The 15,810-nt window shown below is 38.1% G+C and overlaps 1 protein-coding gene across 3 annotated transcripts in view; it reads left to right on the top strand.

The window, feature by feature from the left end:
* POLD3 (DNA polymerase delta 3, accessory subunit) overlaps positions 1–15,810 on the top strand; it is a 115,289-nt gene that overhangs the window by 11,958 nt on the left and 87,521 nt on the right. The window lies entirely within an intron of this gene.

Raw genomic sequence — 15,810 nt, 5'->3', positions numbered from 1 at the left:
CATGGCGCTGATGAGTGTGACTTTTACTGTGTAAATGAGGTTTTAATGAAGTTAGAGGTCAAGTCCCAGTCAAATCAGGTATGCCATCTTGGTTTGCTCTAGCTCCAGCCAGATCCTCTCATATCCTGTTTATTATTAGTCTCAGGCTGGCCTGTTGCTCTGTGTCCCACTAGTCAAGCTAGCTCTGGCCCTTTATTTATTTCACCCTATCATTTCCCTTTCCTACCTCACCATCACCACCACCAACCCCATAAAACAGCCCAAGGACCAGGTTTCCTATTCAGAGACACACTTGATACATGTTTTCTTCTTGCCGTTTGACTTTCCTTCAGACTCAAGTTCAGAAGCCTGATTTATCAGAATACTGACTAGATTTGTCTTGTAGCAATAGAGTCCCAAGCATGTGAGATTTAAAACTGGAGTGGATATTTAGTAATTTAAAAGGAGAAACATGGAGGCGGAGCCAATATGGTGGCGTGAGTAGGACAGTGGGAATCTCCTCCCAAAAATGTATATATTTTTGAAAATACAACAAATACAACTAATCCTAAAAGAGAGACCAGAAGACACAGGATAACAGCCTGACTACATCCACACGTGTGAGAGCTGAGAGACTGCTGAAAGGGGTAAGATACAACCCCCGGCCCGGCGGGACCCGAGCACACCTCCCCCCAGCTCCCGGCGGGAGGGAGAGGGAGCCCAGGACTGCTAAACACCCAGCCCCAGCCACCCGCACCAGAGCGCAGGCACAGTGTATGCGTGGAGGGCTGGAAACTAGGGAAACAGGGCAGCAAGACCTCTGAGCGGGTGCTGAAGCTGATGCCCTTGGGACAAAGAAAAGCCAGTGCTTTTTGAAAGTCTTAAAGGGACAGGGATTTAACAGCTAAACGGAAGCAACACAGGTCACAGCCCAGTGGCTGGAAATTACAGGGAAAACCGGGCGCACTAACCCCCTGGGCAACATCTCTGAGACCCCTGACGGAGGTAAACAGCCAAACAGCCCCCCACCCCCACCCCCGTCCATTACCAGTCCGGCTGCTGCGAAAACAGAGAAACAGCCTAAGGCAAAACGCCCACAGAAACGAAAATTCCTACACTTTGGCCGGGCAAAACACAAAGACCCAGCCTATACGCAATTACCCAACACAACCCACTAGGGGTCGCAGTTGTCCCAGTAAAGAAAGGCCAGTAGCAAGTGAAAAGTTTGGCCCTCCTAGCTGACAGTCAATAGCACCTGTCAACATGAAAAGGCAAAAAAATATGATCCAGACAAGACTAACCCAGACAGCTTCGGCATCTGCTACATCTTCCCCTGAGAAGGAACCTGGGGAGATAGATTTAGCCAGTCTTCCTGAAAAAGAATTCAAAACAAAAGTCATAACCATGCTGATGGACTTGCAGAGAAATATGCAAGAACAAAGGAAGGAGAATACAGAAATAAAACAAGCTCTGGAAGGACTTCAAAACAGAATGGACAAGATGCAAGAGACCATTAATGGACTAGAAAACAGAACAGGAACGCAGAGAACCTGATGCAGAGAGAGATAAAAGGATCTCCAGGAATGAAAGAATTTGAAGAGAGCTGAGTGACCAATCAAAAAGGAATAATATAGGCATTATAGGAATTCCAGAAGGAGAAGAGACAGAAAAAGGGATAGAAAGTGTCTTCAAAGAAATAATTGCCGAAAACTTCCCCAAACTAGGGGAAGAAATGGCCTCTCAGACCACAGAGGTACACAGAACTCCCATGACAAGGGATCCAAGGAGGGCAACACCAAGACACATAAAAACTAAAATGGCAAAGATCAAAGACAAGGACAAAGTATTAAAGGCAGCCAGAGAGAAAAAAAAGGTTACCTACAAAGGAAAACCCATCAGGCTATCATCAGACTTCTCAACAGAAACCCTACAGGCCAGAAGAGAATGGCATGATATACTTAATGCAATGAAACAGAAGGGCCTCGAACCAAGACTACTGTATCCAGCACGAATATCATTTAAATATGAAGGAGGGATTAAACAATTCCCAGACAAGCAAAAGTTGAGGGAATTTGCCTCCCACAAACCACCTCTTCAGGGCATCCTACAGGGACTGCTCTAGATGGGAGCACTCCTAAAAAGAGCACAGAACAAAACACCCAATATAGGAAGAAGGGAGGAGGAGGAATAAGAAGGGAGAGAAATAAAGAATCATCAGACCGTGTTTATAATAGCTCAACAAGTGAGTTAAGTTAGATAGTAAGATAATAAAGAAGCTAACCCTGAACCTTTGGTAACCACAAACTTAAAGCCTGCAATGGCAATAAGTTCATACCTTTCAATAATCACCCTAAATGTAAATGGACTGAATGCACCAATCAAAAGACACAGAGTAATAGAATGGATAAAAAAGCAAGATTCATCCATATGCTGCTTACAAGAGACTCACCTCGAACCCAAAGACATGCACAGACTTAAAGTCAAGGGATACAAAAAGATATTTCATGCAACCAGAAAGAGAAGAAAGCAGGTGTTGCAATTCTGGTATCAGACAAAACAGACTTCAAAATAAAGAAAGTAACAAAAGACAAAGAAGGACATTACATAATGATAAAGGGCTCAGTCCAACAAGAGGATATAACCATTATAAATATATATGCACCCAATACAGGAGCACCAACATACCTGAAACAAATATTAACAGAACTAAAGGAGGAAATAGAATGCAATGCATTCATTCTAGGAGACTTCAACACACCACTCACTCCAAAGGACAGATCCACCAGACAGAAAATAAGTAAGGACACAGAGGCACTGAACAACACAGTAGAACAGATGGACCTAATAGACATCTACAGAACTCTACATCCAAAAGCAACAGGATACACATTTTTCTCAAGTGCACATGGAACATTCTCCAGAATAGACCACATACTAGGCCACAAAAAGAGCCTCAGAAAGTTCCAAAAGATTGAAATCCTACCAACCAACTTTTCAGACCACAAAGGCATAAAACTAGAAATAAACTGTACAAAGAAAGCAAAAAGGCTCACAAACACTTGGAGGCTTAACAACACGCTCTTAAATAATCAATGGATCAATAACCAAATCAAAATGGAGATCCAACAATATATGGAAACAAACGACAACAACGCTAAGCCCCAACTTCTGTGGGACACAGCTAAAGCAGTCTTAAGAGGAAAGTTTATAGCAATCCAAGCAAATTTAAAAAAGGAAGAACAATCCCAAATGAATGGTCTAATGTCACAATTATCGAAATTGGAAAAAGAAGAACAATTGAGGCCTAAGGTCAGCAGAAGGAGGGACATAATAAAGATCAGAGAAGAAATAAATAAAATTGAGAAGAATAAAACAATAGCAAAAATCGATGAAACCAACATCTGGTTCTTCAAGAAAATAAACAAAATAGATAAGCCTCTAGCCAGACTTATTAAGAGGAAAAGAGAGTCAACACAAATCAACAGTATCAGAAATGAGAAAGGAAAAATCATGACGGACCCCACAGAAATACAAAAAATTATTAGAGAATACTATGAAAACCTATATGCTAACAAGCTGGGAAACCTAGGAGAAATGGACAACTTCCTAGAAAAATATAACCTTCCAAGACTGACCCAGAAAGAAAGAGAAAATCTAAACAGACCAATTACCAGCAACGAAATTGAAGTGGTAATCATAAAACTACCAAAGAACAAAACCCCCGGGCCAGATGGATTTACCTCATAATTTTATCAGACATACAGGGAAGACATAATACCCATTCTCCTTAAAGTTTTCCAAAAAATAGAAGAGGAGGGTATACTCCCAAACTCATTCTATGAAGCTAACATCACCCTAATACCAAAACCAGGCAAAGACCCCACCAAAAAAGAATACTACAGACCAATATCCCTGATGAATGTAGATGCAAAAATACTCAACAAAATATTAGCAAACCGAATTAAAAAATACATCAAAAGGATCGTACACCATGACCAAGTGGTATTCATCTCAGGGATGCAAGGATGGCACAACATTCGAAAGTCCATCAACATCATCCACCACATCAACAAAAAGAAAGACAAAAACCACATGATCATCTCCATAGATGCTGAAAAAGCATTTGACAAAGTTCAACATCCATTCATGATAAAAACTCTCAGCAAAACAGGAATAGAGGGCAAGTACCTCAACATAATAAAGGCCATCTATGAAAAACCCACAGCCAACATTATATTGAACAGCGAGAAGCTGAAAGCTTTTCCTCTGAGATCAGGAACTAGACAGGGATGCCCACTCTCCCCACTGCTATTTAACATAGTACTGGAGGTCCTAGCCACGGCAGTCACACAAAACAAAAAAATACAAGGAATCCAGATTGGTAAAGAAGAAGTTAAACTCACTATTTGCAGATGACATGATACTGTACATAAAAAACCCTAAAGACTCCACCCCAAAACTACTAGAACTGATATCGGAATACAGCAAAGTTGCAGGATACAAAATCAACACACAGAAATCTGTGGCTTTCCTATACACTAACAATGAACCAACAGAAAGAGAAATCAGGAAAACAACTCCATTCACAAATACATCAAAAAAAATAAAATACCTAGGAATAAACCTAACCAAAGAAGTGAAAGACTTATACTCTGAAAACTACAAGTCACTCTTAAGAGAAATTAAAGGGGACACTAACAGATGGAAACTCATCCCATGCTCGTGGCTAGGAAGAATTAATATCGTCAAAATGGCCATCCTGCCGAAAGCAATATACAGATTTGATGCAATCCCTATGAAACTACCAGAGCATTCTTCAATGAACTGGAACAAATAATTCAAAAATTCATATGGAAACACCAAAGACCCCGAATAGCCAAAGCAATCCTGAGAAAGAAGAATAAAGTAGGGGGGATCTCACTCCCCAACTTCAAGCTCTATTATAAAGCCATAGTAATCAAGACAATTTGGTACTGGCACAAGAAGAGAGCCACAGACCAATGGAACAGACTAGAGAATCCAGACATTAACCCAGACATATATGGTCAATTAATATTTGATAAAGGAGCCATGGATATACAATGGCGAAATGACAGTCTCTTCAACAGATGTGCTGGCAAAACTGGACAGCTACATGTAGGAGAATGAAACTGGACCATTGTCTAACCCCATATACAAAAGTAAACTCAAAATGGATCGAAGACCTGAATGTAAGTCATGAAACCATTAAACTCTTGGAAAAAAACATAGGCAAAAACCTCTTAGACATAAACATGAGTGACCTCTTCTTGAACATATCTCCCCGGGCAAGGAAAACAACAGCAAAAATGAACAAGTGGGACTATATTAAGCTGAAAAGCTTCTGTACAGCAAAAGACACCATCAATAGAACAAAAAGGAACCCTACAGTATGGGAGAATATATTTGAAAATGACACATCCAATAAAGGCTTGACGTCCAGAATATATTATATAAAGAGCTCACACACCTCAACAAACAAAAAACAAATAACCCAATTAAAAAATGGGCAGAGGAACTGAACAGATGGTTTTCCAAAAAAGAAATACAGATGGCCAACAGACACATGAAAAGATGCTCCACATCGCTAATTATCAGCGAAATGCAAATGAAAACTACAATGAGGTATCACCTCACACCAGTAAGGATGGCTGCCATCCAAAAGACAAACAACAACAAATGTTGGCGAGGCTGTGGAGAAAGGGGAACCCTCCTACACTGCTGGTGGGAATGTAAGTTAGTTCAACCATTGTGGAAAGCAGTATGGAGGTACATCAAAATGCTCAAAACAGACTTACCATTTGACCCAGGAATTGCACTCCTAGGAATGTACCCTAAGAATGCAGCAGTCAAGTATGAGAAAGACCAATGCACCCCTATGTTTATCGCAGCACTATTTACAATAGCCAAGAATTGGAAGCAACCTAAATGTCCATCGATAGATGAATGGATAAAGAAGATGTGGTACATATACACAATGGAATACTACTCAGCCATAAGAAAAGGGCAAATCCTACCATTTGCAGCAACATGGATGGAGCTGGAGGGTATTATGCTCAGTGAAACAAGCCAAGCAGAGAAAGAGAAATACCAAATGATTTCACTCATCTGTGGAGTATAAGAACAAAGGAAAAACTGAAGGAACAAAACAGCAGCAGAATCATAGAACTCAAGAATGGACTAACAGGTACCAAAGGGAAAGGGACTGGGGAGGATGGGTGGGTAGGGAGGGATAAGTGGGGGGGAGAAAAAGGGGGATATTAAGATTAGCATGCATTGGGGGATGGGAGAAAGGGGAGGGCTGTACAACACAGAGAAGACAAGTAGTGATTCTACAACATTTTGCTACGCTGATGGACAATGACTGTAAAGGGGTATATAAGGGGGACCTGGTATAGGGGAGAGCCTAGTAAGCAAAATATTCGTCATGTAAGTGTAGATTAATGATTAAAAAAAAAAAAACAGTTCCTGTGTGGTGACCCTCATTGAGTTCTACACAATGATATAAAGGGCATATAAAAGTGTAGGCAAAGGGTCTGTTTGTGTTTATACAGAGGATCAAAGCCTAATTTGGCTACCCCGAAAATGAACTAAGATATGATATGAAAAAGAACTTCCAACATCAGCACTCTCTGGAAGACTCATGCCAGAAGATGATCATCAAAAAACCCCAACAAAGATCCACGCACTGCTACAGCTATAGATGCACTCATCCCACCAGTTCCTGGACTTGCCATGGGAATGAAGAAGGAGATGTCTAAGCTGGCCTGTGCATACAGTAAAACAACAAATTTGACTGGATCTATACTGTTGGAACTCAAACAAGAATTAGGAGAACTGCAAATTGTAGCTCTCCAAAATCTTACAACTACAGACTATTTACTGTTAAAAGAACATATGGGATATGAACAGTCCCCAGGAATGGACTGTTTTAATTTGTCTGATTTCTCTCAGACTGTTCAAGTTCAGTTGGACAGTATCACCATATCATAGATAAGTTTTCACAAATGCCTAAGGTGCCTAACTGGTTTTCTTGATTTCACTGGAGATGGCTGATAATTACAGGTATGCTCTGGTTACGTAACTGTACTCCTATTATGTTAGTGTGTGTGCACAATTTAATTAGTTTAAAACCTATACATGCTGAAGTTATTCTACAAGAAGATATATCAAAGAAATAATCAATCTAACCAGGTTTTCTTCCGCCTGCTACTTCTATAGCTTTTCTTCTTCCTTCCTAACTACAACCCTTAAAAAGAATTCGTGCCTCATATCAAATTTACCGAGTATCATAATTCTTCCAAGTGGTAAAGACGCCTCAAGACAAATGCTGAGCATAGAAGCCACAGGGCATAAATCTGCAAAGAAGTAGAAAGCTACCCTTTTCAAACAATAAGGCTTCTCTCTCACTTACCAACCTAACATTTCCCTGTCTGGCCCCGTAAGATGACTGGTTAGCCAGAGACGGGTAAGATTCCTCAAGGGAGGAACAACCTAAGACAGGCACAGTCGCAGGGGGGCCATCAGGTGAGAAAAGGGGGATCAACAGAGGTGAGGCTTAGAACCTCCAGCCCGCCGTTCTGAGAGAAATCTTTTGCATACCTGGATGTTTTATGGCCCTTGTCTAGCTTGGATTAACACATAGTCTACAGGCACACACCTGATCATCTACATTTGCTCTCTTACAACACTAAACTATGTTTTCTACCTTTATGTTGTATCTACCTACCACTTCAGCATCTTATTAAAAATAATAAAGAGAGAAATGTGGTATCCACATATAAATCAAGTATAAAAATCAAATGAGTATTCATATTTGAACTGTTTATAGTTCATAATGCATAAGCAAAACCGAAAGCTTCTGTGATGACTGCCCTTGTAATGTTCACCATGTAGCTTATTCACTATGTAAGAATTTGTTCTCCATATAAGAACTTGTTCGTTATGCTTCAGAAGATTGGAGACTGACGAAAATTAGGCTTGGGGTGGATTAATGATTGTGCATTGAGCATTGACCCCCCTATACAGAATTTTATTGTCGTTAACAACCATTTGATCAATAAATATGAGAGATGCCCTCACACAAAAATATATATATATATATATGTACACACTTTCAATTGTAAAATAAATAAGTAACTGGGATGTAATGTATAGCATAAGGAATATAGTCAAAATATTGTAACAACTTGGTATGGTGATAGCTGGTACCTGGAATTATCATGTACATAAATGTTGAATCACTGTGTTGTACACTTGAAACTAATGTAATAGTGTGTGTCAGCTACCCTTCAATAAAAAAGAATTATCTAAAAAAAAAAAAGGAGAAACAAAACTGCTGGGTGGATGAGGCCCTTGTATTCTGTGACCTGCATGTTCTTTCCCTTTTCGTAAGCCAGATGATAAGATACTTGCAGGTGTAGATAGATCAGATGTCATTATATATCTGAAACACAGAATTAAGCAGACTTGCTTCATTTGTTCTCAGAAATAAACCTGCCACCAGAATTCTCTCCCTGTATGGCTTTTGAATGGATACTGCTAAAGTTTGCATCTGAAACCCTTTTGTTTCCAGGGTTAACTATCCCCCCCTTCTGTCGCTTTAGTCAGTGCCTTCAGTCTAGTCATAGTTCTTTACCTGGGAAACATTAGTTCTTTTAAGCGTTGGTTTTTATTTTTTTGGTCACTGATGCCTTTGAGTCTGAAAGAAAAATGCACATATTGACATATTCATAAAATTTTGAGTGTACACAGATCTTCTGGAACAGGGTACAAGGTTAAGAATTTGTGTTTTAAGATAAATTTGTAGATTTTTATTCTAACCCATTTGACAGAGGTTCTTAATTTGAGATGTTGGATGGTCTTCAGAGTTGGTCGTCAGGGTTCAGGGTGTTCTTGGATAAGTCCCTGCAAGTGTATTCCAATGGTGTTCCTCAGTGCATTTTTCCAGACCATTTTTCAAAAGGATGTATACCACATAAGCTTTTAAAAATTTCCATACTGTGGCTTGCTTATAGAAGCCTACCTTATTTCTAAATTTGAGAGGGCATTTAAATTCTGCCCACTTTTTTTTTTAAGCAGAAGGGTCTTTCAAATGCAATTTTAATGATAATATTAATATATAAAATATAGAGTAGGGCTGCAGTAGTTGTGTGAAGTTTGGAGCTCTGTGCTCACCTTCCTAACAGCTCAGTGGGGCAGCTCTGTGGAACCCTGTAGAATTACTAGGCAAGTGTGGATGAAGGCTTACCCATGCTGTTTGCCTTGAGGAGAGTAGATTATTAAGAAAAGACAGATTATTAAGCATAATGTCAGGTTATGTTGTTCTTCCTTCAAATTTCTCTGTTACGTTTTAAGTGTTCCTAGAAAGAAAAAGGACATATTACAGGCTTTGTATAGATTTTCTTAATGTAAGTGTATTTTTCAAACAGTCATTATTATTGTAAAAAATGTTTAACAATGCATAGAAAGTGAAAGCTGCCTTCTAATCTCATCCCAGAAAGTCTTCCAGAGAATTTGAAACTTTCAAGGGAATGTTTGGTTGATTTTCTTTTTGTGGAGTTAAAGGTTGTTAGCCCAATCATCCTCTATGAAGTTCTATATTAGCTTTTCATTTAATGATTTTATCTGAGATTGATTTTTATCATTGCCCAGATCATTAACTGACTAGGGCTTACAAAAAGGTAATGTTCTAATTCTGTCATTCTTTCTGAATTTATTGGCTGGAATTTCTTTTTTTACTTAAAAAAATTTTTTTTAAATTTATTTTTATTTATTTATCATTAATCTACAATTACATGAAGAACATTATGGTTACTAGACTCCCCCCTTCACCAAGTCCCCCCCCACAAACCCCATTACAGTCAGTGTCCATCAGCATAGTAAGATGCTGTAGACTCACTACTTGTCTTCTCTGTGTTGTACATCTCTCCCTATGCCCCTCGCCACATTATACATGCTAATCGTAATGCCCCCTTTCTTTTTCCCTGCCCTTTCCCTCCCTTCCCACCCCTCCTTCCCAGTCCCTTTCCCTTTGGTAACCGTTAGTCCATTCTTGGGTTCTGTGATTCTGCTGCTGTTTTGTTCCTTCAGCTTTTCTTTGTTCTTATACTCCACATATGAGTGAAATCATTTGATACTTGTCTTTCTCTGCCTGGCTTATTTCACTGAGCATAATACCCTCCAGCTCCATCCATGTTGTTGCAAATGGTAGGATTTGTTTTCTTATGGCTGAATAATATTCCATTGTGTATATGTACCACATCTTCTTTATCCATTCATCTATTGATGGACACTTAGGTTGCTTCCATTTCTTGGCTATTGTAAATAGTGCTGTGATAAACATAGGGGTACATCTGTCTTTTTCAAACTGGGCTGCTGCATTCTTAGGGTAAATTCCTAGAAGTGGAATTCCTGGGTCAAATGGTGTTTGTATTTTGAGCTTTTTGAGGAACCTCCATACTGCTTTCCACAATGGTTGAACTAGTTTGCATTCCCACCAGCAGTGTAGGAGGGTTCCCCTTTCTCCACAACCTCGCCAACATTTGTTGTTTATCTTTTGGATGGTGGCGATCCTTACTGGTGTGAGGTGATATCTCATTGTGGTTTTAATTTGCATTTCTCTGATGACAAGCGATGTGGAGCATCTTTTCATGTGTCTGTTGGCCATCTGAATTTCTTCTTTGGAGAACCGTCTATTCAGCTCCTCTACCCATTTTTTCATTGGATTATTTGCTTTTTATTTGTTGAGGTGTGTGAGCTCTTTACATTTTTTGGATGTCAACCCTTTATCGGATCTGTCATTTATGAATATATTCTCCCATACTGAAGGATGCCTTTTTGTTCTATTGGTGGTGTCCTTTGCTGTTCAGAAGCTTTTCAGCTTGATATAGCCCCACTTGTTCATTTTTGCTTTTGTTTCCGTTGCCCGGGGAGATAGGTTCATGAAGAAGTCACTCATGTTTATGTCCAAGAGATTTTTGCCTATGTTTTCTTCTAAGAGTTTTATGGTTTCATGACTTACATTCAGGTCTTTGATCCATTTCAAATTTACTTTTGTTTATGGGGTTAGACAGTGATCCAGTTTCATTCTCTTACACGTAGCTGTCCAGTTTTGCCAGCACCATCTGTTGAAGAGACTGTCATTTCCCCATTGTATGTCCATGGCTCCTTTATCATATATTAATTGACCATATATGTCTGGGTTAATATCTGTGGTCTCTATTCTGTTCCATTGGTCTGTGGCTCTGATCTTGTGCCAGTACCAAACTGTCTTGATTACTGTGGCTTTGTAGTAGAGCTTGAAGTTGGGGAGTGAGATCCCCCCCACTTTATTCTTCCTTCTCAGGATTGCTTTGGCTATTCGGGGTCTTTGGTGTTTCCATATGAATTTTTGAACTATTTGTTCTAGCTCGTTGAAGAATGTTGTTGGTAATTTGATAGGGATTGCATCAAATCTGTATATTGCTTTGGGCAGGATGGCCATTTTGACGATATTAATTCTTCCTAGCCAGGAGCATGGAATTAGTTTCCATTTGTTAGTGTCCTCTTTAATTTCTCTTAAGAGTGTCTTACAGTTTTCAGGGTATAGGTCTTTCACTTCTTGGTAAGGTTTATTCCTAAGTATTTTATTCTTTTTGTTGCAATTGTGAATGGAATTGTTTTCCTGATTTCTCTTTCTATTAGTTCATTGTTAGTGTATAGGAAAACCACAGATTTCTGTGTGTTAATTTTGTATCCTGCAACTTTGCTGTATTCTGATATCAGTTCTAGTAATTTTGGAGTGGAATCTTTAGGGTTTTTTATGTACAATATTATGTCATCTGCAAATAGTGACAGTTTGACTTCTTCTTTACCAATTTGGATTCCCTGTATTTCTTTGTTTTGTCTAGTTGCCGTGGCTAGGACCTCCAGTACTATGTTGAATAACAGTGGGGAGAGTGGCCATCCCTATTTTGTTCCCGATCTCAGAGGAAAACCTTTCAGCTTTTCACTGTTCAGTATGATGTTGGATGTGGGTTTATCATATATGGCCTTTATTATGTTGAGGTACTTGTCCTCTATACCCATTTTGTTGAGAGTTTTTATCATGAATGGATGTTGAATTTTGTCGAATGCTTTTTCAGCATCTATGGAGATGATCATGTGGTTTTTGTCCTTCTTTTTGTTTATGTGGTGGATGATGTTGATGGATTTTCGAATGTTGTACCTTCCTTGCATCCCTGGGGTGAATCCCACTTGGTCATGGTGTATGATCCTTTTGATGTATTTTTGAATATGGTTTGCTAATATTTTATTGAGTATTTTTGCATCTACGTTCATCAGGAGTATTGGTCTGTAATTTTGTTTTTTGGTGGGGTCTTTGCCTGGTTTTGGTATTAGGGTGATGTTGGCTTCATAGAATGAGTTTGGGAGTATTCCCTCCTCTTCTATTTTTTGGAAAATTTTAAGGAGAATGGGTATTATATCTTCTCTGTATGTCTGGTAAAATTCCGAGGTAAATCCGTCTGGCCTGGGGATTTTTTACTTGGGTAATTTTTTGATTACCGCTTCAATTTCTTTGCTGGTAATTGGTTTGTTTAGATTTTGTGTTTCTTCCTTGGTCAATCTTGGAAGGTTGTATTTTTCTAGGAAGTTGTCCATTTCTCCTAGGTTTTCCAGCTTCTTAGCTGGAAAGTTAGGTTTTCATAGTATTCTCTAATAATTCTTTGTATTTCTGTTGGGTCCGTCGTGATGTTTCCTTTCTTGTTTCTGATTCTGTTGATGTGTATTGATTCTCTTTTTCTCTTAATAAGTCTGTCTAGAGGCTTATCTATTTTGTTTATTTTCTCGAAGAACCAACTCTTGGTTTCATTGATGTTTTCTATTGTTTTATTCTTCTCAAATTTGTTTATTTCTTCTCTGATCTTTATTATGTCCCTCCTTCTGCTGACTTTAGGCCTCATTTGTTCTTTTTCCAATTTGGTAATTTTGACATTAGACTGTTCATTTGGGTTTGTTCTTCCTTCTTTAAATATGCCTGGATTGCTATATACTTTCCTCTTAAGACTGCTTTCGCTGCATCCCACATAAGTTGGGGCTTTGTGTTCTTGTTGTCATTTATTTCCATATATTGCTGGATCTCCATTTTAATTTGGTTGTTGATCCATTGACTATTTAGGAGCATGTTGTTAAGCCTCCATTTGTTTGTGAGCCTTTTTGCTTTCTTTGTACAATTTATTTCTAGTTTTATACCTTTGTGGTCTGAAGAGTTGGTTGGTAGAATTTCAGTCTTTTTGAATTTACTGAGGCTCTTTTTGTGGCCTAGTATGTGGTCTATTCTGGAGAATGTTCCATGTGCACTTGAGAAGAATGTGTATCCTGTTGCTTTTGTGTGTAGAGTTCTATAGATGTCTATTAGGTCCATCTGTTCTAGTGTGTTGTTCAGTGCTTCTGTGTCCTTACTTATTTTCTGTCTGGTGGATCTGTCCTTTGGAGTGAATGGTGTGTTGAAGTCTCCTAAAATGAATGCATTGCATTCTGTTTTGTCCTTTAGTTCTGTTAGTATTTGTTTCACATATGCTGGTGCTCCTGTGTTGGGTGCATATATATTTATAATGGTTATATCCTCTTTTTGGACTGAGCCCTTTATCATTATGTAATGTCCTTTTTTATCTCTTGTTACTTTCTTTGTTTTGAAGTCTATTTTGTCTGATACTAGTACTGCAACACCTGCTTTTTTCTCCCTATTGTTTTGGCTGGAATTTTTTAATAAAGAATGTCTGCCACCAACTAGCTTTATTTTCCCTTTTTCTTTAACTGCCAAAAAGCTCAGGAGGCTTCTCCCCAGCCAGGCTCTGGGTTTGTGGATGCTGAACTTATTCCTGTGTCTGTCTTAACAAGAACCCACTGAATTAGAGCTCTACTCTGGTCTGTGTTGTTTTAGCATTAGTGAGCAACGTTTAGCTACACTAAAATTGTCAGGAGGTCCAGATTTCTCCTAAGGGCAGCACTTAGTATTTTTAGTGCTCTTCTTACAAAGTTGCATAGGTTTGAGTAGTTAATTACTAATGCCCTTTTTCTCGTAAGTGCTGTAATTTTTATTGTACAGTTTTGCAGAACATGACATTTTTAGGTATGCCTATTTTGCTTTTTAAAACAGAACACATTATGAAAGCATATTAATATTCCCAGTCTGAATTTACAACAGATTATGTAAAAATATTTATCGATTTTGCATTGTTCTTTTCTCTTATGTTATTAATTTTGGTGGTTTCTTGCACTAACATAAATATATATTTGCTTTAGCCAAATGCATGAGACTTAGAAAAGCAAAACTAGTATTTTTACTATAATATGATTATTGAGAACAGTTTAAGATATCTTTGCAGCTCTTTTTGTCTGTAGTATATATCCTGCTAGAGATGCACAATCAGTCTATGTTTAATCACTTGCGATAATTTCTCTCTGCGGTTAAGCCACCAACTCAGTATCAAGTTAAATTGAAACTGTTTTCCCACTTTCAGTTTTTAGGCTCCCTCCTTTGCTTTATAGGTAACTAGTTTTCCTTCTCCTTAACATTGTTTTTGTTGTTGTATGCACTTTGATTTTTTTACTTAACATACTGGGTGAATAGATCAGTGTATATATATATTTGGTATATTTTTGCCAGTTTTAGGGTTACATTCCCCAGGATTCCTAGCATGTATATGTACTTTCATTGAGTAATTGCCAGATACCCCTCTTCACTTTTCATTTCCACCAGCAGTGTAAGGGGGGCCCTTTTTCCACATGGCTGTCATATGCTTCAGGGTCATTTGCATTTCTGTTTCTGTAAACTATCTCTTCATACCTCTTAGTTTTCTAGATGAGTGTTAGTCTTTGTTTTCTCTATTTTAGAAGCTGTATATGAACCTTTGTGATATAATTGTAGTTATTTTGCCCTTTTTTTTATCATCTGTCTTTGTACTTCTCTTAAAGCTTATTTTAATCATCCAAAAGTTGTTTGTTAGTTTTCATGGATTATTTAGATTATTCCTGGATTTTAAATCATAGTTAGGAAACCTTTACTCATTCTCAGGTCATATCACTATAGAATTCACCCATATTTTCTTCTAGTACATATGTGGTTTCTTTCTTTACATTTTAAAGCTGATCCATTTAGAATTTATTCTCTCATATTGTGTGAGAAACAGATTCAGTTTTCATCTGGTTCCATATGATTGTACGGTACTTCTCATTACATTACTGAATAAGAAGCCCTCTTTTTCTCACACTGGTTTGCAATTCTTTTTATTTCCCTACAGTTCTAAAACTTAATTTTATTTGGATACATTAATACAAATGTATGCCTGATAGCCTAGTGATAATTTGTAAGTTTAGTAGTTCACAGCATTTTTATGGAAAGTAAATAATATTGACATTCAAATTAGGCCCTATGGAAAGTTTTGTGAACAATGAAACATTTACTATAATCCTTTTAAAAGTCCTGTCCTTTTCAAAAAAAGTCCTTTCAAAAAAGATCTTTTGAAAGATCAACATTGAATTTTCAAAAATCAAAAGAAAAGAAAATAAGCGTTTTCCCCACAAAGTACATAAAAACCATTTGCTGACATTTGCATTTTAAGTGCCTGGAATAAAACGGGCCAAATTTCCGAAGGCAGTTAATAACAAGGACTTTTTCATTTGATTTAGCATCAAGTAAAGTAAGAGTAAATATACCATTGAAGATGTAGTTGAGTTCCTCCTCTGTCTCATACTGTCGCATTCGTCCTAGCAGGCCACAGTGCCTAAGCATACATTCTTGTTACCCCACAAAGGACTCAAATAATTTTC

This window comes from Manis pentadactyla, chromosome 9 (genome assembly GCF_030020395.1).
Source record: "Manis pentadactyla isolate mManPen7 chromosome 9, mManPen7.hap1, whole genome shotgun sequence".
Lineage (NCBI taxonomy): Eukaryota > Metazoa > Chordata > Mammalia > Pholidota > Manidae > Manis > Manis pentadactyla.
The sequence above is the reverse complement of the archived record's forward strand: the minus strand, read 5'-3'. Positions and strand labels throughout refer to the sequence as shown.